A 27,719-nucleotide genomic window follows, 5' to 3' on the forward strand; every position below is an offset into this window, starting at 1 on the left:
ATATAAATATTTCATTGAAAAGGGGGTCCCATTTTTAGACCATTTTCATGTTCCAATTTTCCGTAATTTCAGTAACTTTCGGTACACGGACCCAAAACTTATCTTCTAGATTCCATAACTTGAGTTGTTGGATTCCGATTTTGAAGAAGAACTCCTCTATGAGTTTGTGGTTGAATTCTCTAACCTTCTACATCAAAATGTTTCAATAAAAAAGAGGGTGGGCTATTACACCTTTTTATGTTCGGAATCGGAACCAAAATCTGTACTTCTATATTCCAAAAGTTCAGTTGGATACCGATCCTACATCTATTCCGTTTAAACAACTTGTTATTAAAATTTTACTTAATGGTTTTTTCCAAAGCCACTGTGGCCTAGTTTTTCTTTTGCTTAGGGAGTACCAGTAATGCAGACATTGAAAGCTGATGCGATAAGCATGAATTGCGTTAAACATGATGCGAAGAAATTGCATCCACCGCAAAGCCAGGGGATGGGATTCTGTGTCCGCCCACAGGGATTTCTCGTTTTTCCGCTTCATCAGTATTGGCATCATCATCATCATCACCATAAATCACAAAAAAGTGCAGCATGTGCATCGCTTTCCACACTCTCCATTCCGTTCGCTGTTCTTTGTTTGCTTTGGCAATTTGTAGTCAGCCTGTTGCCCGGGCCGAAAAGCAAGGACTTGGGCTCTATTTCTCTGTCAAATGCAATAAACCGGAGATCCTTTTGTGTGGCCACTACAAGATGTGCCGCACGAACAACTACAACTATGGCTGCCCAGGACAATGGGCCAAGGGGCCATGAGTAATGGGCACCGAGCATGCAAAAGTGCCGAACTGAAAGCCCCGAGAAGGTGGAAGAGTTGCCTTTGATAAATGCGCACGAGAAGGGTCACCTGCCTTGTGCAGCTGTCTGGTAAATTGCTTAATTTGTTAAGGCACAAACAGGGCACGAAAACACAAACCTACACGCACATACGCACTGGTACAACAGGGCGTATGGGCAATTTGGGCAAATGCAACAGAAATTCAATTAACTTGCTGGATTTGCGGCTATTAATTACAGGGGGCTGCCTTCAAAAACGCTGCACTTATGGCGGCTGCAAGGAATCCGCATTAAGTTGCCAGCAGAATTACCATGTCAGGGCTAAATCCTTTGGGGAAACCTACTAATTAGCCAGCCAAGGAGAAAATCAACACAAGACCTTAGACTTAAGACTTGAGTGCTTAGAACTTTGCAGAAACTTAAATGCAAGGTGTTTTTATGTGCCAGCAGAGATCTAATTAAATATTGCTCGCATTCCAATCGAAATTTCCATATGAAAGGGTGAGTTTTACCCAGCACCATCCTGCTTCGTAGTGTATCTCTGGGGCCCATGGAATGTCCAATTAAAACTATCAAATTACGCATACGCCTAGCGAGGCGTAACCAGGCTGCCTAATTAGACGCAGCTCTTGAAATACCCTCAAATAAGCCATCTTTCGATTTACACTAGGAAAAAAGGTTTATGAAAAAGATAGTCGATTTGTGAATGAATATTTACTTTAGGGTAAGATAAAGGCATAAAAAGGGTAGAGGGTTAAAAATTGAATGTATTGAATAAGGAGAATGAATTGAATAAGGAGTGTTTTTAAGATATTTTTATGGTTTCCGCAAATGTTTAGAGTTTTTTCCTTAACCGTCATTAGACATTAACAAAAAGACTTTTGAATGAATTTTTAACAAAGGTGTATAAAAGCATGCATGAACATTCGCATTCAAAATAATGCATATTTTTGCATATTTATACTCGTATATATATAAACATTTATATACTTGCATATTTTTAGACACCATTATATCAAGTTACAAAACCATAGTCATTTTTGTAATGCACATAAATATAATTTAGAAATAGAAATAGTGATTTACCTCAAATTGTAATTTATACATTTTTGTAAAGTATTAAATCATTGAAAAAATCTGAAAATAGTTTGAATTTCTTTCTCTGTCCCCGCACTCACAAAGGACACACGATCCGCTCGTGGACTATATTTGCGGTGGCGCAAAAATGTTTTCGGCAATGAGGAATGTCGCACAGGAAATTGGAGGCGCGTCTCACACATACGCATGCATAATTAATGTGCCTGGTGTGGGCGGATGTGTGTTCTATTTCGCCTAATTGTGAAGCGTGGCCAAACCACCAAGGGGTTGAGTCACATTTGCACACTCGTCGAGTCAACGTTTAATTGTCGCCTTTGACATTGCAACAATTTCAAAGTGGCTGCCGCCTGATCACCCCCGCCACACAGCCTTTGTCCGTCTTAATTACAAATTCCAAGCATGCCTGGCTCATTCAAAATCGATGGCCCAATTACGCCTTATTCTTGATACTTGTTTTTGCCCAAAAACTCGGCGCAAACTTTCGATAAACTCCTTATGCTGTTAATTAATGCATAGATGGGCCGAATGCTGCGGAGTAATGGCCTTGCAACTTTAAACAGTTTTCGCATTGATTATTCCAGCCATCTTTTCGGAGCATAATCCAATTTTGGGATGAAAATTGATTCCTTAATGCGCGTTATTTAGCGAAATTAAAGTAACACATCTTAAGGAAATTTGTTATTAATGTTTTTAGTAATAGTTACTGTACCGTTTTCTAACTTTTCATTAATGTTTTTAGTAATAGTTATTATATGGCCTCCTTCTGGCGGAGGAATCTTGAAACTTTAAATATTTATCTAAATATTTATCTCAATATTTAAATAACACAGGTTGATAGATGTTTAAGGTGTTCAGATTTGAGTACAATACAAATTTAAGTACCATCTTTTGAAAAAGATGTTTAAAGTCTTGCGCTATATTTAACTTTCATATTTTAAATCCTTTTTTATAATATACTACAGCTACTAGTCTGATCATTTGATCTAGTTATCAAAATACTTCTCAGGTAAAGTTACCATTAAATGGTTCTTCTTTTAATTTCGTTTTGGTTTTTTTACGTTTTTAGCTTTACGACCTATTAAAATTAATTACATTTCAAAATAATTGCTCTTTAAGGGTTTGGTGCCCCTGTAAACTCACCTTCCAACCTCTCCCCGTCTTAAGGTTCCCCTCCTCCTAACCATGTGCGCTGAACTTGAAAGTCACCTTGCCTGGCCGTCGTTTGATGCGTTTTTTGACGCCAATCAAAGCCACGGGGAGTGCTAATGGCTGGGATGGGGGATCCCCCTCTCCCTCTGCAGCACAACAATGCGTATGTGTGTCTAGGGGTGTTTTGTTTGGCTTTGACATGTCAAACAGCGAACAACAAAAGCAGGGGCCAGCGAACAAACGAAGACGTTGCAACAGCACCAGCAGATTGAGCTTCCAGAGCTCAACATTGTTGCAAATTACAAGTAAATCCAAAACGGCTCAATGCACAACATCCTGAAGGGGGGTGGGGATGACAGACTGCGGGGATGGGACGAAGATGGGTTATGGCTCTGCCAGACGTTCAATGTTTCCAACTCGTTTGGCTCGGCTTTAAGTTCATTTTTACTGGGTTAGCAAAGGACCATCATAAAAATTGCTTTTCAGCTTCAGCTTCTGTTCCTTTCTGTTGTGTATTTTTTCTCCATTGGCCTTTATGCCGACCGGGTTTATTGTTTGCTTTCATTGCGCTTTGTACTACACCCACCCTACTTTCTCACCCCGTTCGCAGAAAGTCTGCAATTAAGGGCGCCGCAGCTTATTTACGGACTTCGCCGGCGTACGCGGCGTATGCGCAATGCACGCGCTGTGTGGGGCAATGAAATGTATTTTTGTACTGCATATTCACGCTTTTGTTTGCTTAAATGCTCCGTAATTAAAACGTGTTGGGGCCAGTTGCTCTGCAAGAGTACAGGATGGTATTATTGCAAACAGAGCGGAATTTTCGTTAAGGTCGGGTCCATTCCGCCTCGGAAAATTCCAGCTTGTTTTAACTTGGCAACTGGGTTCAAAACAATGTTTATTTTGCATTTTCGTGCAGGAAACTCTTTAAACTAATTAATCAACTTGTAAATTGATTTTTAAGAGTATTTTAAAAGTACTTTTATTTCTACCTAAAAAAAAAACTCAAGCAGTACTTCAATAAATGCGCTTAAAACTGTATTGAAAAAATGTATTTTAATGCATTTTTCAATAATCCTTTATATAAAACTACTTGTTCACTTCTAACTATTGCAATTTAAGCAATATACCAATTAACAAGATTGCATTTTTTTTATCATTGGAGTCATGATACTTTTAAATAATTTTACAAATTATTAAAATTAAGTTAAATAAAAAATAAGGAATAGGTGACTTGTTTTAAGTTTATTAAATTCTATATACCTTTATCAAGGATTAGATATTTGTAATTTAATTAATTAATATAGATTAAATACGATTCAAGAGTAATACCCTTGATATAACTTCCCTCACATTTCTGCGACAAACCATTATCCGATTGGCTGCGAAATTGCGCTTAAAGCTGGGCTTGGTTCGTACACAAGTAATCTGTATTTCCCCGTCTTTTTATGATTTATTTTCGTTAAGGACCCTTTTTCCCTGCCGGCCCGCCCTCATATACATTTTTCATTATTCTGTATGCCGCATATATATTGGCCATGTATTTTTATGTGACGAAATGCCTGATGGCATTCGGTTGGCACGGCGACGTCAACAGAACGTTAAGCGGGATTAGGAGCGCCGCTTTGCGCTTTTGTTTTTCGAATGTCGCCAACATCATCAACAAGGTGACATAAGAGCAGTGTGCAAATAAAAAAGGCACGAGATTGTGCCGCCCATGCCATACCATCCCATACCATCCAGACGTTTGCACATCTTAACGTGGCCATATTTTGCATATGGCTTTAATGGCGGCTTAGCGGCGTAAAAATAGCAAAGCAGGCTAGGAAGTGGGGTGGAAACGGGGCCAAGACAAAGGGGGTACTGGCACAAAGTAGCTCTTGTACCGACAGCTTTGTTGTCTGGATGCCACACGCTCCTCGAGGCGGCCGAAATGCGCAGGAAACTTCGCGAAAGCCGGTGGAAAGTTAAGATGCTGAGGCAGCCAGGCCGACAAAATGGGTTAAGAGGGGCGGGGGGCGAGACAGCAATTGCTACTGTCAGCCGAGCAAAGTTTTTAATTAAAATAACCGAGCAATAAAACAGCCCAACAAAACACACATTCAGGGGGGTGGGGCAAAAGGGGAGCCCGGTTAAATGGCAAATTAGCAGCGACAATTTCTCCTGGTCACATGCATAACGTATACGCCATGAGGGCCGTGTCCTGCGACTCAATTAAAATTTAACAGCACACGACGCAATTCGTTTGCTATTTCCTATTTTTTATTCGCACAGGACGCTCTTTGAATATTTATTGTGGCGCAAAGGTCAATGCTTTGGCCTTGAACCCTTTTCCCCACTGTCCTCGCTCAAAAGGAGACCACTTGAAGGTCTAAACTGTGCCTGGTTTTCACGCTTGTTCAGATACAATAGCTAAGCAGCAGCGGGGGGCGGGCTCATTAAAAAAACATAAATCAAACCGCACTGGCGGCCTGCAGTTAAAAGCCGTCCAACCATAGACCCAGTGCATAATGAAAATTCTCCGAGTGAAAACAAGAATTCAAAAGTAAATTGAAATTGCCCGACTAAACTTGGATTTAGCAGGGAGAGAAAAATAAAAAATTCACAGCTTGCCAGGAAGAAAGTGGGGGAAAGTAGGGAAAAGTACGAGAAAGGAAAAGGCAAACTGTGATGATGCGTTGGCGTGCGGTTCGCAGCTCTGCAGCAAGATTGATTGATGACATGACGTCAATTTGCCTGAGCCACTCAGTCTCTGGTGAAGTGCGGTGGAGTAGGTAGTCCCTGGAACCCCCAGACACCCCCAGATGCCCAACTCCCCGAGTTCCCACTATGCAAAGGGGCCCAACCACCGGGGGCGTGACCAGGGACATGGCCCGACAATGGCCATGACGATGAAAAGACAATGAAAAAGGCATTAAAGCTGCGGTCCGACCGAGCTGAAAAAATATATTATCATTCTGAGCGGTATGAGGCGCGATGTGCCACTCGGGGGCGTTCTTGTGGTGCATGTTATGGTCTGTTTGTGGGCGTGGCAGTTGGAAATAATAATAAACACAACGCAAAAGCCCACAGAGCAAACAGAGTTTAGGTGTTGTTTTAATGACGCAGGTCAGAAAGAACTAAATGACCGAAAATAAAATACCTAAAAATAGGTCTATAGAGCATTTGTGGAAAAGGAATTTTAAGAAGATGGTTTAACAGGCCTTTTTTAAACACCTATATTGATCAAAACTAACTTATATTTTTCCCACACAACTTAAAAATAAGAGCTAAATATATTTAAAAGCTCTGTATTTTTAATAAGATTTTTTAATGTGGAAAGTAGATCTAGGAAATTAAGCTAAAGAATATGAGAACCAAATTAAATTGTCGTTTAATTACATTTATATTTCTAAGAAATGCCTAACCTTTTATTCATTAAGTAGTGGAAAAGTAAAGTACATTTACGACGTATTAATGTTGATCCCTTAATTTCTCCCTCCTAATGAGATAATTCCATCGGACTCCCCCGTTTTCCTGTCCATTGCCAGCAATCATTATAATAACGACAATTCTGCCGTTTATTATCTGCCTAGGCTAGCGTTATGCATGATTAATAAAGTTGTTATTGTTGGCTGGCAGTTTTCGTCCCGGGTCTGCCATGAAAATTATGCATAATTGGTTTCACTGTCACCCCACAGTCACAGGCCATCCCAGCCCACACTCACATCATCCCAGCGGACAGGACTCGGAATCTCGGGGACCAGAGCATCGCACCCGAACGGGAGCTACCTCAATTTAAAACAAAAACATTTTGGGCAAAGAACAGGCAAATTCCTGCGGGTGTTTAATGAACATTTTCCCAGCACACACACCTGGAAATTATGCAAAAAGAAATTAAAGTTTCATGTGGGCAGTCGAGAAGTGCAGTGAGTCTTCGGGGTTCCAGGGAAAAGCAAACCCATTAAATGGGGAATAAAATTGAGGAATAAAAATGAAATTTTAAACACCTACCGGAGGCGCAAGCAAGTCGATGGCAATAGAAATGGGGCATCACCAGAGCAACAGCCTGCGTCTGAGTCTCGTTGAGTTGTCCTTGCTGAGGATTGCCGTCTACTACATCATGTTGGCATGCCGGGCACGTCCTCTAATGCTGCGACTGCAAAGATAAAAACCAAGGGAATAAAGCATAAAAATCGGCCCGGCAATTACTTCAAGCGATGGCTTTCTAATTTAGGGCTTAATTTGTGTGGATTTAAGGCGCGGCGCGGCAGCAAATATTTTTTTAAGCCAAGCCATCAAATTGCGCCGAGATATACGCCCAGGTAAGGAATTCGCAACACTTTATGGGTGCCCAGGCCAACGGTGGCAGTGCGGCGGGGAATACGCCGGCCAGAAATACCGTGATGCCCTTAAGGCACGTTACGTATACGCCCCCAATGACATGTACATAAATTTAATGCTAGAAATGCTCAGCTCGACACGACTCGGCCCTGTCTGTGGGTCCGCTTTCGTGGGTGTTGTTTTCGTCCTTTTTTGCCCGGCACTAACACACTAGCGCACTCACCCCCACACACACACACACCCTGCACACCCATTCGTTGTCGTCGGCGTAACATTTCCGCTTTCGGTTGCATGAGTATCCGTTTCCGCTGGCTGAGACCACGCACTTAGCCCTGTCCGCCGTTCGTGTCCAAAAATAAAGTAAATTAGAGTGCGCGACTCTCCGGTTCGAGTTCGTTTTTTATCCCATTAATTGTGTTTGCCTGTTTTAGATTCGGGGTGCTCCTTGAAGGGCTCCCAAAATCCATGTTTGATTGCCCCGAGAGGTGGAAAGGGCTTGGGCTCTTACTCTGGGCTTGGCGAGATTGGAATTCGCTGATTCGATGATTGGTCGTTTGACTAAAGGCTCTGGTATTCAAAGCGGGAAATTGTGCGAGTGCTATGCGAAATTCCCAGACAACGGGGATTTATTCAATTCCATTATGCTTTAGCAAAGCACTTTAAAGCAATGGCTGAAAATGAAATCATAAATTTCGTTTCAAAATTAAACCCCTACGAGAGTGGAATGAAAAAATGGAAATTCGATGTGAAAATGATTATAGTTTAAAGTGAAGCCTAAAAATATTCAAAAAAAAAAAAAAATTAAATAAAATCTTTAAAAATGAATATATTATTTTGTTTCTTAAAATCTTTTTTTCTGTTTAAAATGTATCTTTCCCTTAATTTATTTGATAATTGTGTGCCACTTTAAGCAAGTGATGAAAATTGGCTTAAGGAATTTGGATTTCCCGTTGACCCACATAAGTATGTTATTTAATTTACTTTGCTGAATCAAATCAAGCATTAAACAGAGCTTGCTTTGTGCATATTTATGGCCGAGTTGAGCTGTCTGGATGTCCTTTTAATATCCCCATCACAACACTGTCAGGTTCGGATTTAAAGCTGTTTTTGTCCTTGGCGAGAAGCATGTGGAATTGGCAACTGAAAGTCAAATCAAAGCCACAGGCAGTGCGGCATGGCACAAAACACAAATGCACGTCAACAATGCGAGTTGCTGTTGTGCCCTTGCACGATGTTGCTGCTGTTGCTGTTGCTGCTGTGGATTTGAATGCTGCTGTTGCTGTTGGTGTGGCGTCAGGCAATTGCACATGCCAAAACGAATGTGGAACGGCCAAGGAGCCCGGCAGGACAGCCGACCTGCAGGGCAGTTAAAATAGATAGCCCATTGACCATTCCTCCTGATGCCAGGGCCCTCTGGGCCATCCAGAGTGATGGGGAGCGGGCGGAGGAGCTCCGGTAACAATGCAAATGAAAATGTGCAACGCAGCGCGGCACAGAGCCACGCTCCAAAACGACACGACTGTCAAAGTGACGACCATCCCTTTACGGGACTGCCTTTTCGACGATGTCATCGCCACCGCCATAGCCGATGGCCATGTGCCAGTGCCAGCTGTATTTGCACTAAAAGCTTTTGTTAATGGTCGCGTCAATATTTTGCCATGCTTTAATAACACTGGAAACGTAGCGAAACCGGAGAGGCGAGAACGGAAAACGGAAATCGGAAAATGGGAAATCGGCATACAGAAAAGGGAGCCAACGAACACAAAATTCACTTTCTGCATTTGACGAATGGAATCGAATACAAATATGAATGTGTAACCCAAGCCCGAAAAGAAAAACCACATAAATTCATTTGCCATGCTAACCCTTTTTCCAGGGTCATACGTACACTTTTTGGCAACATCTAACCGAGTTACCTCGCACCGCCGCCCTTTCACTTTTCCGACATTCCCGGGCTTTTCAGCCAGCATTTACACAATATAAACTTTACACGTACAATCATCGCACATACGGAAGGGAAACGTTCGCCCAGGACGGCCAGGATAGAAGGGCTCTTGGCATTTCGGGCACGTAAAACATCAGCGCATAAATACAAAAAGGAAAACATGGACCTTGCGCCATGAAAGTTGAGGCTGTCGAAGGGACGGCAAAGAAATGGCATTCGCCGATCAAAAGACAACACAATGTGCCGCGACTGCGATGCCAAGTCGCCTCCTCAACATGCTGAGCTGAACACGTAGTCGGGTGACTGATTGGGCTACAAGGATGCGAGGAGCCAAGGAGGCGGAGTGCATCTGATTGGAACTGGTTCGGGACTCCAGACAGCGGGCGATTGAGGAATCATTGAACTCGGGAACAGATTGGAATTAAAGAGCAATAGAAGTAGATTTTAAGATCTGGTTCTTGGATGTAACTAAGGAAGAGATATGCGACTATTTCCTAAATTGATTCCTAAATATAATGGGGTGTATATAATTTTATTTCTATTTTATAATTTACATATTTATATTTTACTATTTTTCCCGTTTTCTAAAAAGATACAATTATAGGGAGTTTTGAGATACTTTTGTAAATAAGAATATTTAAAACCACCAAATTTCTTTTGAAATTAATTAAACTATAGTGAGTTTTAAAACACATTTAAAATATAAATAATATTAAAATATTAAATAACATGTAAATTCAATATAAAACTTATTAAATTGCATATCTAAATTTTAAAAATATTTAAATCACAGCAAAGTATTCAATACAAAAAAAAACATATAAAAATCAATTTCTAATAAATGTGTTTTATAAGAAAAATGTATTATTTTTAGTAAAATATGTGGATTCTCCTTCGATAACTAATTTATTGACCACATTTGGGTAATCGAAAAACTCATCTGATAAAGAGTTTAAGGTAAGGACCTGATATGCCTTTTATAAAACTAGCCCATAATTGTATTAGGATGTCAATTTCTTGGCTGTGGCCGATGAAATCCTTTGGTAAATCCCTTTAGACATTCCGCCTTCCACCTTCTTCACTTTCGCTCTTGTGGGCTATGGCATATGTCAATATTTAAAGCATCTTCGTGGGCCTCCCTTTAGTCTCTAGATGCCTTCCCTTCCGTTTTGTTTTGTGGCTGGCTACGCTTTCGGAAAATTCAATTTGTTATAACTTGAAAATTTCATTTTTCGTTATGTAAATGCGTTCCAAGAACACATGACCAGGCCAAAAACATGGATGAGGTGTGGCAAAGAACCAAGAGTTGGTGCCGCAGAAAAGCAATTTGCGGCAGCTTAAATGTCAATGGGATTCATCCACGATTTCCCGGTTATGGTATAGACTCCACATGTGCTGGGGGCTATAAATAGAGCGGCACGTCTCTGTTATTTTTAGCCCCTGGGCTGGGCGGACAAAGGGGAGGTGTGGCAGTGTTCTAGCCTCAGGCTGAGCCATAAAAGTAAAGTTCTGTTTGGGCAGCTGAAAACAAATTGCAAACAATAAAGCCGGGGAGGTGAAAGGTCCTCCCACACATGCCACTCGGACTCCCCAGCCAGGTGCCAAAAACTTCGGAGTTCGACCTGGCAAATTGTCAATGAATCGCCCTCTGGGAAAGGTGCTCTTCTTGTTGTTCGTTCCCCCTATCGATTGTTTTTACCTCCTGCAAAGTTCGCATTTCGTATTTGTTTTTGCTAATGGCGCCCGTTTGTTGTCTCGGTCATTGATTCGACGAGCATCCAATAAGACTGGTGTCCTTGTTCTAGTCGCTCCTGTGGCAATAGCTACGGCTAATTTAATGAAAATCGATTTCATCGTCTGCTACACTCTCTCCATCTCAAATGACCGTCATAAGTTTTTCCGAACATCCCCCAGAAATAAATATTAGTATAAATCCTTGTTATTGGTTTCTTTCGGTAGCTATACTGTGCATCATGGCGTATGATTAATGTGCACAAATCGCATTAAAGCCTTTCTGCTGCGAATAAAACCTAATCCAGTGCTGGCTTTTTATGGACTCGGGGTTCTATCTGCCGCATAAAAATATACGATTATTATTACGATTGTGATGTGCACAATTGCGAGCAACAACAATAACCGGCAGCTCCAGGAAATTTTAGCCCAATAACTCAATCAGATTTCGACACAGCAGATACACAAAAAAACGTGGCGAACGGCAAGGAACATTTTGATGCATTGCCTAAGCCAAGAGAAATTCAGCAAGCGACTGATATATTAGAAAGAAACACGAGGCGAAGAACTGAATTTTAATACCCTCACCGAAGCAGCAGTAGTAAGCAGCAGTTTAAATTTATTAAAAGGAAAACATGAATGATAGCCTTGTACTTTGACGAATACAGCCTTGTTTTGTGAACCTTTTATTTATTTATTTAACGAGCTGTACAACTTTTGTTTACGACCTTCTACTCCTTAGTTTTGTTAAATTTCCGAGGAATTAAAAAGCTGATTTCCAGGAATTTAAAGTTTTACTACCTTGTACATTTCCTCCGAAACTTTAAGACCATTTTGGTGTAAACACGCTGCTCCCCAGCGCATAACAAAGATCGTAAAAGCCCGCACTACCCACAGTTAGTGTAATAAAAACGTGTTTCCCCAGCTCGCCGTTGGCCCAGCCACGCCACGTATATATTACAAAATCGATGAATCAAAGTAAATTACCAGAAATAAATGAGATAAAATATGTGTAAGCGAGGTAGCTACCTGCAAGGAAGGGGCGGAGCTGGTCAGCATTTCCGCTGGTATATTAGCAAGCTGCCAGCTAGTGCTTTATTTTTCCTCTTTTTTCTTGATTTAGCTTAGCTAAACGCGGGACAGGATAAGCCCGACTAGTTGACCTGGAAGCAACCTGGTAATCGGAGGGGCTTGGCTCAGGGCTAAGCTCTCCAGCGGTTGGTAAATGCCACTAAAAATGGTATGGTATGGCATCGCACGTTGCTCAAACGCATTTACAAACATGTATACACAACACACACCGCAGGAAATTGAAAAACTTGTATATGCCCGACTTCCGTTTCACCTGTTTCGCCTGCTTTCCAGATCGAGTTGAGTGCGCTCACTAATTTAATAAGGCAACGTGGCGATGTGGCCACTTTTTTACTTCCAGACTTAAGTAAGAAATCAAAAAATAATTATATTAAAATTAAGGGCTTACAATTTGATTTAGATTTTTAAGGGATATTTAACCTAATTTTCTCCCTACTGTCACTTCTTATTTAATTTAATATTAGTATTTTTTAACATAAAATCTTCTTATTTATGTTAAAAGAGGTTTGTTAACCTATTAATAAATTAAAAGCACTTCTTTATTTTTTAGGATTTTTTATTAAAGATTTAGCTTTCTTAATGCTATTATTTCCTCAATAGACCATTTCGTAAGGAATTAATTATAGATTTTGTATTAAATTTTTTTTGGTCTGCCTTGTAGAGTTTGATTGTTGATAAAGTGAAAATCTATATACATTTTTTCAGTGCATTTAGCACCACACACGGACGCACACCCGCGGTCACACATGCAGGTTCCAGCCCACAGCCCCAAATTGCCACTCTATTCTTCGTTAGGTTCTTTTGTTGCTCTCTAAACTTGTTCGTCGGAGTAATCATATAAATATTCTTCTGTAAGTGTGTTAGTTGGGTTGTATATGTATACTTGCGCCTGGGTGTGAGTTAGTGCGTGCCAAAAAACTTTTGCGTGTCGAGAGTTTATTAAAAACTTGGCCTACTTTTCGCCGCGCACTTCACTGCGTATTTTATGTACAACGCATAAATATAACTTTTGTCTGGCCGGCAAAGTGGAATTCACGGTCATTCCCAAATCGGATTGGATTGAATTTCCCTGAATTTATTAAAAGATTTTTTGCCTTTTTCACCTTTTTTTTCGCAGGAAATACATTTTTGGGACACCTTTAAAGGCGATCTATCCCTTGCCCCGAGACTTCAATGAGCTCTGGAAACGACCTGGGGCTTTGGAGCAGTCAGTCGAGCCAGGTGAGCTTACTGTTTTGTCAGGAGCTGGACTCAGGACGGGAATAAGCACTGAGAGAAATTGTATTTAAAAAAAGGGAAATAATAATAAGAAGAAAAAAAGTGACAAATTTATATTTCCAAAAAAAATATTTTTAATGTTATGTCAAAAGCAAAGTTAACATTTTATACCGTCTTACACTTACCCAAACTGAAAAAATAAATCGTTCCCTAATTTTTTTTTAAATGACCATAATAATGTCCTTTGATAAGTATGCCAGATACTTAACATTTGGAGCATTTCTATTTAATATTTTCTTTCTCTAGCGTCTACTGGGACATTGGCGAGTTGGGTCCCTGGGGCAGAGTCCACTTATGCACACATCATTATTACTATGTGCCCCAGTTTGAACTGCCGAGTGGAGCGGTGGTTCCTTGCTGTTTAATTTATCGCCCAACAGGCTAAATATGTTTACTTTGCTCGCTCCTTTGGAAGCGCGTCTCCAGCACCCCTTCGGCCAGCTCTATTATGGGCATAATAAACTCATTAAAATGCAGCAGGCTGGACAACTGGCGAGCTGTCAATGAAGTCGTGGCACTGGTCCTGCCCATATGGCCGAGTGGTGGTCCGCCTTGACGGCTTTTGTGGTTAGCATACGCATAGGCACACGAATACGCGGCCCACGGCCGTTACTGGCTAAAAGGCTTCTGGCCCCTTCAGGTGTTGTGTTTACATTTGATGGGCACGAACCTCAGGCCCTTCCCCAGTGGCAAAGTGGGTCAATGTGCTTTGGAGTGGTTAGTGTCAGTCTACTGCCGATGGCCCCTGCCCCCTTCCTGGCCGCAACCTGATCAAGGGCTTTGGCTTTAAGCGGCCACCGTTCGCGTCACCGCCACTCAGAGGTTGCCGAAGTTTTGGCCAGCCTCATCACGTTCCTTAAAGCCATATGACCGCCTGGCAGATATCAGCCAGATTCGGGCAGATATCATGCATAAATTGGGCAACAAAATCGATAAGGACACTGCGGTCCTGGTGGGATGGCCGGGTGCGATGGCTCGTAAATTATGCCACGCCCCTGCCATAACGAGGCCAATAATTCAGGGAATAATTCCCGCCACATTTTCTCCTCTGATTTTGCCTTCTTTCTGTTGGTTTGTTGCTTCCTCTGCATGATTATATCCTTGTTGATGTTTTGGGCCCTAAGGCCAGAGGGTTTTATATAATGTGCCTTTTTACATGTACAGGGTAAGGAAGTATTGTGCATCTTATTTTTATTAAGCAGATTTTATAACATATTTTGCAAATAAAAAATTTGAAGGATATTTTTAAAGCATTATTTAAATAAAGAAATAAAGTCCAAACTCCTATTAAGTTTATTTCTTAGATGATTTTACTATAACACTATATTACCCCATAAAATTGTTAATAACTAACCTTATTATTAAAAAATAAATATATATTTTATAGTCTTAAAAATACAAAATTGCAATGCCTTTTGATTTTTCACTGCTTACCAGATATAAACACACCAACTTATGTTTATGGCTATTTCTGGTATAGGTCGAACCCGTCGGCAGCATGAAAACTTGCAAGTTCAATGTTTGTGTCCCTTGATTTTTTCGAACAAATTTTGTTTGGCAACTTCATTTCGGCGTTTATTGACAGCGACAACTGACAAACAATGAATGACAAACGGTCGCCCAACAACAAAGGCGAAGGCAGCCCAATAGCACCAACACGCCGTAACTTTTTATCAAGTTATTAACTTATCTAATTCGATTATGGCCGTGAGCGGGTGTCTGTGTGGGTGTACCAGTAGGTGTGTTTGAGCCTGTTTGCTGTGTGTGCTGGCAGCAGGTCCTGGAGGTCCTGGAGGCAGCCTGTTCGTGTCAGGAGCACCGGCACCGGCGCTGGCGGTGGCAATGGCAATGGCAACGTTTACGTAGCAAGCAATTCAATTAGAAATGCGGTAGCAGCAGCAGTCACAAAAACAAAACGCGGCACCAGCAGCAAAGCACTAACAACACTCAAAATGGCTGCCTAGACAAACAGAGAAAATGAAAAGGACAAAGGCGAAATAGGGGGGCGGAAGGGGAGGGGCTGGGCCTGGGGTGGTGGAGAAAGGACGACTGACAGACAGGCTCTATCAAAAAATGGTAAGCAACAGACTGGCAGGCAGACAGCCAAGGACGGAGCTCTCGCGACTCGTTTATGCGGAAGCTGCTTTACGATAATGGCTTAAACGGTCTGAAAACGCTTTCAACAACTCAGGATATCTCGCATTCTCAGGGAAAACCCTTACATTTAAACAACCCTAATTAAGGGACATCTTTTGAGATATACCGGATGGATAAAGTGTTTTATTTTGTATTTTATTAGGGTACAGAAGGAATTTTAGTTTAAAATATAGTTGATTGGAATAACCGTTTTTTGTGAACCACTATACATCTAATTTAGGAACAAAGATCATAAGCAATCCCATAAAATCCTAATTCTTTTATAACATTTATTTATGACAAAGTTCCAAGAGGTACCCGTATTAAAAATCCATATTTACAGCAAATGGCCCGTGCAAACATATCGAAGAACACATGCTCCATAATGGATAACCATTTGCCTACTCTGAAATATGCCCGCCAAATGAGCAATCCCCCGCATTCCACATTGAGATTTACAAATTACCAAAACACAATTCCCATCCACAAACAACACATTGAAGGGAAAATAAATAATATTATGTGAGTTCAGCTCTCTCTCGCAAACGCTGCCGGCGCTTGTCTATGTCAGTTAAATTTTTATGTTTTTGTTGTCAAAGCCCATTAAACTGTCTTCGTGTTGGAGACTCTGGTCCTTTTGCCACTAGCCCCTGAGCACAATAGATGGGCCTTAGAAAAAAAAACGAAAAAAGGAATAAAAACCCAATTCCAAACAAGGGAAAATGGAGGTAAAAAAGTTGGCCATTTGTCTGCCGCCTGCTTTGTCAGTTATAAAGTTCTAACCTTTATGGAGTGCTGAGCGTGATCAACATTGGGCTATAGTACGTAAATATGCAGACACGGGTACACACATATGCCTAGCCTTAAGGACAAAATTGAATTTCGGGGATATAAACAAGAAGAAAGTCCGATTAAGTCTCGAGCGGGGAAGTTATGATACAGAAAATGATCCTATTATGTCGAGAAAAATATTCATTTGCTATGCAAAGTCTAGACGGCAAGAACATTATAATCGAAAAGTATTTGCAAAAGGAATGAACTTTTAAAGTAAGTAATATAAAACATTCAACTTTATGTTGAGATGAGAAGGAACGAAGATTAATTGGAGAGAAAATAATGGTTGCCAAGTCGTGTAATTTCAGTAAATTGAAAGAAATACCAAGAACGATTAATACTAATTATAATGACACTTTTAATGAGCTCTTCAGTTCCTTGCACTAACAATAGCCTTTTCGCTTGGCCTGTTTTTAACGACATTCTTTTGTGCCCTGGCTGCCAATTGATTGCCAGGAAACGACGCCAAAGAGCAACAAAAGTGGTCAAAATATGATAAAAACAAGTTGGCTATCGCCGCTGTTTTCCTGCTTTTCCCAACCCAAACCCGAGCCAGCGTCATCGAGAGTTTTCCAATCAAACTTGTACTTCGGGCCAACGTTATTGAAGGCAGCCTAATGCGCAAGTAAGCTGTCCATTATTCCGCAACATGTTCGTGCCAACAAAAGCATTCAAATTTGGCCAGTAGGTGTGGCCGAGGTCGAGGGATTTCGAGGGATGGGGAAAGGGCCTTCGCTCATGCATTATGCGCATTGTTTGTCAACTGACAAAAGCAACTTTTATGTTGTTCAAAATTTGGTTATCAGCTTGGCAAAGAAAAAGAAAGTACCTTGCCAGTAGACCTCCGCATGGGTATACGAAATGTTCCCTTCCGAGAGGGGGGTGGAACGCATAAATCACGCAAACAGGAGGTTTTGCAGAGCCCTACTCCCCCGAAAGGTGCCTGTCCTGTCGTACGTGTAACTGCATAAATATGATTGATATCGGAACAATGGCAGGACCTTGTAGCATTCCCAGGCAATAACAACTTCAATTATGTACCAGGGGCCAGGGCTTCGGAGGTTCCAGCAGAAACGTCTATATCATCGGGCTTTGGGAAGAACACCATCGGAACACCATAAATGCCCAAAATGTCGCATTGTTGCGCTTGGATTGTGACGAATAAAAGCGAGACAATGGGCCCTGGGCGCCGAATGGTAAGCGTTTTAGGCGGCAGGCTCTGGAGCTCCTCTCTGCCATTGTTATAGCAACAATTTTCTTTTGTAAATTCGCCATGAAAGCGAATAAAAAACAGGATGAAGCCTCAGACCCACACCAACCAAACAAATCTGCCACCCACTTAAGCTTTAAACTTAATGTTTGCTAATATAATTAAGCGATTTGGAGATCCTTCACTTCACTCAAGGATTTTTAAATTAATTTCTGCTGTCTTGTTGGTTTTAATTCCCCCTTCCAATCTATTTGTTCTTCGGTCGTTTTTTTCGACTGCTCGTATATTATCCATCCGCCCTGTTGGCCCGGCTTTAAGAGCTGCTCGAAATGAATGGAAGCATTTGTGCGTTTTAGTGTGCCGAAGAATAAGGCGCATGCACTGGGAAGAATATCTAGACAGCACATGATTTGGAAAAATATTTTCCATTTATATTTTAAATTTAACTTTGCACTTTCTTCGTAAAATATGTATTTATAATTCATTGCTCTAGTTAAGCAAATACACCCAATTGTACCTTAAACTGTAAAATAATATTTTAACATAATATAAATAGAAAATATTAGAAAACTAAGCTTAAGTTTGAAAAATAAATATTTTTGCAGTATTTTATTGAAGGTATAGCACTGAAATCAAGCACAGCGCGAATTCATTAGACTTCTTCGCCCGTGCCCAAGCACACACGAACACTATCAGCAAAGCATCAGCAACAACAATGAGCAGCTCATGCAAAATGCAAGAAAATGCTGAATAAATCAGGGAGCGCCTGGCCAGGGGGGACGAGGGTCTCTCAACTGGCAGCTGCCAACGGCTGCAGGAGCAAATTAAAGACCCCATCGAGCTTTAAGCCGCCGGGCTGGCCAACTGACTTCTGACTACCGACCACTCGCCATGTCCTTTCGGGCCAAGACTTCCTCCGCTGACTGACGGCCGACTGACTGGGAACGACAAGGACACCGCCAAGAGTTAACTAAATGCTCGACAGTTGCTACAAACGGCAAACAGAAAGGATGTTGGGAGTGGCTCGACGAGGAGGAGGAGGAGGAGGAGGAGGAGGAGGAGGTGGCCAAGGCCAAGTGAAGAGGCATCTCTTGGCGCAGTGCTTCCGCTGTTGTCATTCGCTTAAAAGTTTATTCCTCGCCTGCCGCTGACAGGCGCAAGGCAAGTTGAATCCCCGCCAGTCGCCTGCCGACAGTCTTTGGTGCTCCCTCCTTGGCCCAAACGCATCTTGGCCTTATATCCGGTGCCGCAACACTTCCTGTTTACAATTTAAACTAATAAGCAGCCAACAAGAAGGCAGTAGAGCAGTCGAGGTCCTCGCAGACGGCATCGTTTTCAATTTTCATCCTTACGCCCATTTATTTCACTTTCGCCCGCTCTTCTGGCGCCTGATCTCTTTACATATTCCAAAATTGAAATTGACATTTGGCGTTGCAGGGGTCTGCGTCCTGATGTATATCCTGCTGTAACCAAACACATATAGTATGAATACAGGAGCATTCACAGGCAGGATGGCATCCATCACTAAATCGTAACAAATGAAAGGGGCAGAAAAGCATGAAAATTATATTTGCCAAAGTACCGTACAAAAATTACTTAAATTTTCAAAAATAAAAAAAGCTAATTTTCTTTTTTTTATATTTTTACTTAAGTACAGAACGAAGATTGTCTTTTCTTTTGCTCACATAAACATTTTTTAATACCCTTTTATTTTAATAACTGGAAAAATACATTATATATTTTAAAACTTTACGAAAACAATAAATAACTATCAATACAAATCATTAAATTTTATTTTAGTATAATGACTTGGGAAAGTAATACATTTTAGTCGACCCATAAGTAGAAAGAACACTTAATTAATTCGTTCAACATTTTTATAAATTTTAGCTTAATAAAAACAGTACAGAACCCCCAAATTTTTTTCCACCGTACACCACCATGGCCATCAATATTTGCAGTTGTCATGGCAGGCAAACATCAATCGCCTAATAGAAATCGAAGAAACTATGCCAGATTTCCTTGGGCAGAGGCATGTGTTAGAGCCAGGAAAGAGCTGCCGGCAAAGCCAGGCGAACCGAACACTTGATTAACCCGATGAAACCGAATGCATGGCAGGCCAATTCATTAGGCTGCACCACTTGAGGATCCTCAGTCAGGGCGATTTGTGCACTTTTCAGCCGCCTGAGGGAGGGCCACTTGTTGGAAGCCCATTAACTTGGAGCACCGAAAGTGTTGCGCCTGCGAGCGCCAAGGGAAGCTGGCAAATATTTGCAGATACTCCACATAAAGAAGGCAAAAGCGCAATCAAAACGTCAGTTCAACGATAAATTATGCCGAACGAAGGGAAAACTTTTCCTTTTTTTCAACTGGCAGGCCTCACGGCCATAAAAATGTTCATTTTGCCTAAGAACTTTTGAGCAGCGCCAGCTATTTTTAATAATTATTATGACCGTGGAGGTGGATGGGAGGGGCTTTGAGGGCTGTCAGTCTGTCAACGTGTTGCTAGAAGATGAGGACCGCCTGCCATTGTCCTGGCAGCCTGAAGAGAGCCTCACAATGTTTACGTTATCTCATTTAACACTTGAAAAACTTTTCCACACACACACTCACAGTCACTTGTTTGTTCTGTCTGAGTGTTTGCCGCTTTTCCAAGTGGCCTTCCCCAATCCAGCCCACCTCCGCCCCGCGTCTGGCGGCGCATTTGCACATTAACAGTGTGAAAAATTATGATTGAGCCATAAAACAGTCAGCTGCGCCCACCAGGTTTGCTTAGGTCCTCCGGAGGATTGTCACATGCGTGAGTTCTCGTGAGTGTGTTCCTCGGGGACTCAGGGACTCGGCAGTCCCATCTGTCCCGGGGAAAGTTTATTTTTTTGGGGGCTTGCAAGCTGGGAGCTGGGAGAAAAAACAAAAGGAAATTTTCACTTTGTCCCGCTTCCGCTGCTTGCATCATCTTCTGACATTTTCCATTTTCCTGCTCTGCTTGAGCAAACAAAGTTAACCGGGCGATGCCTGCTCCCCGAGGAGTCGCAATTAAGCGCCGAGCCACCTAGAATTCCCCCCTTTGTTTTTCACCCCGTTTTTTTCTGAGTGCACAGGAAAAAACATTCCACTTAGCAGAGTAATTTCAAGAGAATGCAAATATTTATTCAAAAGAGTTACTCAAAGATAAGGTCCATCGTTCTCAGAATATGGATGAAATCTCTTAGGAGTTTTGAGAACTAGTAGATTAAGTGCAGATATAAAGCAACTTTTTTTTCTAAAAGCAAACGTACATATTCGCAGTGTAAGGAAAATGCAGGCAATATCTTTCATAGCATACTTGAAGGCACTTTTTGAAGTGATTTCAAATGTGGAAAGCTCCTGTCAACAGTGTTTTATAATCCCTAGTTAGTTTGTACTCATTTATAACACAGTAATAGAATAATTAATATTTCTCTTAGGACTTTAAGAGGCATAGTTTAATCTATCTAACTGTTAGAGAGAAAATAAGGCTCGTTTAAATCGTCTTAAGTGATTTTAAAACTCCAGATCGCTTGACATAATGATTTCAAATCTATAGTTATTCTACATACTTATGTTAAATAAATCTGTATTACTATTTCTACAAGGGTTTTTTTAAACAGTAGTTTAAAACGAAGGAGATTTTAAATCAGCCTTAATACGAAAGCAACAAATATAATATATTTTATTAAAGATAGCAACCATTTGGGCATAAAAAATTAAAAAATTGATGACCAATTCGGAGGATGTTTTCCCCCGGTGCGTGTGTGTGTCACTTTCTTACAGGGTATCAATAATGAATGAGCCAAGTCCTACGGAGTCGTTTCCATTGACTTGGCCCCGTCCATTAATAATCCAGAAGGCACATAAATCAATCATGCGACAAGCTGATAAACATCCAATAGCTACACAAATATGTATTTGAGTGCTTTACGCGCATAGTGGTATCCGCGTGTGTTTACACCGAAACACGTCAACATTTGTGCAGGACACTCGAACGTGCCGAGTAATTCGGGGTTGTCTGCAACAGTATTTATTGGATTTTATGCCTCCGTGCGAGGGAGCCCAAGCTGACATCTATTTTTAGTTATCCGTAACTGCGCAACAGTTGGAGCTGAAGCTGGGTCTATTTATAGTCCCGAAGAGCAGTTGGCGAAAAGCTTTTCGCAGGATAATTTCGGTTTTGCATGGACATGACGCTCCTAAGCCGCAGGTTGATAAATATAAACATTCTAGAAGGTTTATGGGGAAGTATATTATTCCACATAAAATAATACATATCAAGCTAGCTAATTTCTGGCTTTAAATAAATTGGATGGCACCTAAAAGTATACTTTAGGATTTCCAATAAATGGACTTTGTTAAACCACTATTATTGCATACTTTTTGACACCATTCCGATGGGTTTTTATTAACTTAGAACCAATGTAGTTTTATATTTAATTTTTATTTTCTGTCACCCTTGACTTTTACAATAAAGTAACCTTTTTCAGACTTCTACTTAATTTTGTTCCACTTCTGTTGCTCTTTTTATTTTCGAGAAAGCAGGACTTAGACATACTATATTTCATGCTTCCAGAGTTTAATCCTTTGAAAGGTCCCAAGTAAGTTTTCCTTAGATTTCTTTGATAATAACAGCAAACATGTTTTCCTACTCTTATTCTCGTGTATGTCGTTCACAACTTTTGCAAGCATTGCACAAATTTTAAGACAAATCTCAATTATACCCGAAGGTCTACCTCGACAGCTCTTGACTTCTCCGGCATACTTGGCGCGGGAATTTCCATTCGGCTGCTAAGTATGCCATGGTTAATAAACAAACCTCTTCGTCCTGCTGGTTGGGTTGACAAATCCGGTTCCCTGAAAGGAACATTTCGCTGCCATTCCAGAATGCCAGTGCAGCTGTTTCGTTTGCAGCCCCCTCAACTCGGCTATAATATGCAATGTTTTGCCTCCATTCTGCTCCACCAGAAGTGGTAGAAAGTATGCAATGCTTCTTTGCATTTCAAATGTCTAGAATGGAGCCTTCGAGGCGGGACTTTAAGTGCTAGCAGGTGGGCTTTCTCCACCCCAGATGTTCCAGCTGTTCCTGAATTCCTACCACCCTTAACCCATTTCATCGTCGTCTTTCTCCCCTGTTTTTTTTGTGCGCACAATTACACAGCAACAATAAAAATAAAAGAGAAGGTAGCGAAAGCTTTGGCCCGTAATCAGAAAAACGTAAAAATTTCTACAAGCAGGTAACGAAAATATTTGAAATTGCTTTTTGCCTTTGCCACCCCGTTGAAGGACCTTCCCGCCCCCTACTTCTGCCAGATTCCCCCGCAGCCTTTGCTTTAGCATTCCGTCTGCCTAATGGCGTATATTTTAGGTTCGGTTTCTCTCGTCCTGTCTTATTTATTTTCTCCTGTCGCTTTTCCTCGCTTTCACCGACGTCCATAAGGACGTCGAGGACCCAGCTTCGTTGACATTTTTCTTGTTTCGCCGGAACGCTAGAGCGCAGCGTCTTGATAAGGTTAATTGCCCATTTCTGTCATACCCTTCATAACTCAATGGGCATGCTAATAACTCCTTGACGCAGCCTTTGATGTGGCGAAGCTGCTTCTGCTCCAGCGATGAGGGTATTTTCGATTCGATCTGGAATTCCCCCGGCTCACCGTCTTTTGGCTGCCGCACATATCGAATTCTGATTTGACGCTCATCGTCGGCGACATAACACAAATATTTGGGAACACAGCAGGCGACAGCATTTTGCGACATTTCTGCCAGAGGTCATCGGAAATTGGGAGGCATCGGGGGCGAAACTCGATATTCACATATCGAGCTTATGAAGGATACTTATTGTCGCATATTAGAGCAATATGAATTGAATACCCAATGTAAGTGAGCTCATTGACATGGCAACCTTGCCGACTCTGAGTAGTTCAATACTAAAAGGACCCATAATGTCCTTTTTGGCAACGGACGTTCCCAAAACTCGACAAAGCCAAATGAGATCGCATTACTAATGCCTTTCATATAAAATGTTACTGAATTCTTGGAAGTTTAGAAAGGCATTTCATATTTTATGCCACCAATCGAATATAACTAATGAGAAAATGTATTGCATTTATAATCATTACAAATTTACGAAAGTCCTGTGAGTTATAGGCCACCTGCTTTAAATTAGGTTCTACCCAGAATATTGCCTTATTTTAAATATTATTTATATCTAGATTAAATACCTTACAAGCACAAAAGGCAATATGCGCTTACTTTGGCTTACAAAAATCCAGGCTTAATGTTTCCCGTCAAACGAAATAAATTTAACTAGAAATTGTTTTTCCCATTGTGAAATACAACATATTGCCTTTATTGGATTGCGCCTTTTCTTTCTTTAATTTCAGGAAAATTGCTGGAAATAAAAATTTGAAAGCAATAAAGTTGTGGCTTTGCAACTAAACATTTTGTTTGTTTTGTGCACAGATTTGTTTGCATTTTTTGCTGCTCTCTGGCTCTAAACCCATTCCCTAAAACACTGGCCACAGAAACCACAACAATTGCAGCTGGCAAACAAACAAGAGATGTCAAAAACAATTGAAGCGTTCAGAAACAAAAAAAGAACAAACTGCCCAACAGCAATAAACTAAAATTAATTAGAAGCAAGCAAAGTTGTGCTGTTATTAAAAAATAAACATTTTCCTTGCAATCACCGCCGAAGAATGAAATGGGAAGACAACTCGTTTGTAACCTTTATGCAAAGCAGCGGAACAGCAGCGAAAAAGGCAAAAGTCACGGCGCCCGAGAGTGATTTTAGCGAAATGCCCACGAAAAAGCCTTTGAAGTTGTCCACATTCAATTGGCGAGTCCGAGGACAATGTTTTGGGGGCTCAGATGGAGTGGTGGCAGTTTTTGGTGGGGGGCGTTGCCAGGACGAAGAGCCATAAAGCACACAAGTGGCGCAGCGGCGAACGGAAGTGAAATGGAAATTATGATAAGGAGTTCGGAGGCATTCGGAACTGGACAGTCATTAGAATGGAACTGGAGCACCGCATTATGTAGTCAGCGAAATAAAAAATAAACAGCGCCGGAAATGGGTTAAAAATATGTCTCGATGTTAAGTGCTTCATTTAATTAACAAAGTTGACATGAAGGCCTGACCCGCAGTCCCTTTAGCAATACCCCAACTGATTGTTAGCCCTATATCTTTGATGGCAAGTTTCCCAAAACCTTTGAAGATTATTTTCGGAATCGATTGTTATTGGCAGCGAAGAAAACTTTTCCTGCGCTTTAGGTTTATTTTTAGAGCCGCTTGCTTAGGGGTATATCAATCACATTTAAGGGTACCTAAAAGAGCAAGTCGTTGGGGTTTACCTTTATCTTGCCTCTTAATTGTTTGCCTTCGAAATGGAGCAGACTGAACAGATGTCACTCATACGCCAGGTGGGCCACAGTGGCCCTACTGGGGTTAATTTGATTTTGAATTTGCATTTCTATAGAGGCAAATGCACGTGTGCTGTTGACACGGATTTTGCATAAATTTAATTAGCGATCCGCGGCTAAACAGTTGCCAAATTGGAGTTGAGTTTTAATTAACTGCGGATGTGCCGCACCCGTTCTACAGGGCCTGTTGCTGTTTTTGTTAGCCATATGTGTGTGCTATCCCATAGCCCACTGGGCGGCCCAGCCCAAAGGCCATAAAAACAACAGCTGCACATTTCGCAGACACATGATATACGGCAGCAAATTGGACGACATATTCCATATAATACGCGTAATACTCGTGTACGTGGCCATAATAGTTTGCCGCGATAAGGAAGCGGTCATTAAAGCTGCCCAAGGCCACACCATCAAAACAGGCGCCCTGCGTCAATATTTGCCCGCCTTGATTAAAGAAAACATACGTATAATTTCGACTTTCCGGGCTTATCCCAGTGAATGCATCGGCGACTGAGAGTGAGCATAAATATTGATTCGGCCAAAAAATGCATAAATACTTTATGGCCATAATAAAACTGATTTCTCCAAATCGCAATTTCGCGCTTTCTGTGCGATGCTATTAGCCATGAATCAACTTTCTGCCGGACATGGCCCTCAGGTGTTAATAATCATGTATATCGCGCATACATATGTTAGCATGAATAATTCGCTGGAGTGTGCGAGTGTGGAATTTACGGATTTTAAATAAATAATGAAGACTGGCGTCAATAATTAAGCAGCAATGAATGCTTTGCTTGTTATCATTAATTGCATGGCAAATGTCGCTGGCAGACTGTCGATTTATTAACCATTTTCGCGCGAATTCAAGGACTCACCTGGCAAGTACCGGAACTCCTTTTGCTTTTTCGGTGTCCTCGAGCTTCCCCTTAACTTTTATGGCTGCATAAATTGACACTCTGCTTGTTCTTCGGCAGAACTCGGAGCTTCCGATGCAAATTTCTAGTAAAAGTTGCTGCTCCTCTGGGTTTTTTATAGGGATTTTTTTGTATTATTTATTTTAGCATCATTTCGGGTTGTGCACTTTTCGTATTTCGGTTTCGTTTCTCGCTTTCCGTTTCAAACTTGAACAAAACATTCAGTAGCATACTTAATGGGGCATGACCAAGGCCGAGATCGTAAAATAAATGGTTATGTCCTATTTCCCCCAAGTGCAGTGTGGTGTAGAGTGTTCTGGGTGTCCGTGGGTCCACCGCTCTAAGTCCTATGTGCTATATGGCATGTGGTGCATGGTGTTTGGTGTCCTGTGTGTGCAACAGTTGTCGGGGCTTTCTAAGTGGGGAAAATGGTTTCGGGCAAATGGATTTTTATTTTATCGCCTGGCAATAAAAAGCGAAACTGCAGGCCGCGCAACAGTTTGCAATTATGTGCAAATGCAGCGTGACATAAACGTCCGTTCCTCCCCCTTATCCTTCGTCCTTTGCCTGCAAGCAATTTGCCTTTAATTGTCGCTGCTGCTGCGCCACCTCTCCCCCTCAATTTAATTCAATTCGATTTGTTTTAGTTCGGTCAAGTTTACTTTGCTGGCTTCGTTTCGCTTCACTTGATTTCACTCGCGCACTCACTTTCACACTTTTTCCTTGGTCTAGGATTGGCTCCTGGTGGCACTGGCTGCTCGGCTGCCGACTCTGGAGTAAGGACTTCCTCTGGATGCGCTGCTTGAATGGAGCTACTACCTGCAGCGACGCCTGCCAACAGCGAACTGAGCTGCTCCAGTTTCGGGCTTCGCCTTATAAGCCACAGCGGGTCGCATTCGCACTGTTGCTGCTGCTCCTGCTCCGGCTCCCGTGCTATCCCTAGTGCGAGTCCTGCCGAGTCCTTCCAGCCGTTGTCCTTTGATAAGAGCTGGCACTGGTGTGCGTGGCCTGAGAGAGAGCCCAACTCTGAGAGAGAGCGCGGAAAGCTCGGAGAGGGGTCAGTTCCGTGCGATGTTTTCGGCGTCGGGTGCCCCTCTTCCCAACTCTCTGCCACAAAGCTCGAGGGGAGTTCGGCCGTTATAAATATTTGAATTTCAAATTTCATATTTTTCCAAATCTGACATATTTTTTATGACAAATGCAGAATACATAACTAAAGATGGTAACATACTTTGGTACAGCAATCATGGAATTTATAAAAAGGTTTCACGGCATTTTTACGGTTCACGGCCTCATAAAAAAGGAAGCGAGTTTCAGCACTTCAAGTTGAAAATATATTTTTTAATTCTTATAAATTAAAATGTATAAGCTCTTATAAAATATACTTTTTTGCAGTATAGTAAGCAAACAAGATGGTTGAGTTTTCTTTAAATTATATTGTGTTTTATTTATTATTTCTCAAGAAATAGAAACTGTTTTGAATATTTACAGATTAGACCATTTTGTTTAAGTTTGTTTATAATTATTTTTTCATAATTGGAAACAGAATTTTCTTTATAACTCTTTTTAAACTTAAATGCTTTTTTATTCGCATGATATATGATAATAATAAAATAAGAAATTTGTACTTATTTATGTGCAAACCATTTTTTATGGCAAGCTTAAATATTTATCAACGCAATAATCAAATCAAAGTTGTACATATTGTCCTAAATTATCAAAAATGTATCTTGGAGAACAGTAATTCCAAGGCTCAGCC

The 27,719-nt window shown here is 41.2% G+C and overlaps 1 protein-coding gene across 1 annotated transcript in view; it reads right to left on the reverse strand.

The window, feature by feature from the left end:
• The window catches only part of LOC108028580 (BAI1-associated protein 3), a 53,595-nt gene extending 26,807 nt beyond the window's left edge, over window positions 1-26,788 (reverse strand). Inside the window, exons 1-3 of the mRNA XM_044094919.2 lie at window positions 26,669-26,788; window positions 25,922-26,192; window positions 7,066-7,210 (exon numbers count right to left, since the gene is read on the reverse strand). The gene's annotated coding sequence lies outside the window, so the exon portion shown is untranslated. The remainder of the gene's footprint in view (window positions 1-7,065; window positions 7,211-25,921; window positions 26,193-26,668) is intronic.
• Between the last annotated feature and the right edge of the window lie 931 nt (window positions 26,789-27,719).

The sequence above is a fragment of the Drosophila biarmipes genome, chromosome 3L, assembly GCF_025231255.1.
Source record: "Drosophila biarmipes strain raj3 chromosome 3L, RU_DBia_V1.1, whole genome shotgun sequence".
Classification (NCBI taxonomy): Eukaryota; Metazoa; Arthropoda; class Insecta; order Diptera; family Drosophilidae; genus Drosophila; species Drosophila biarmipes.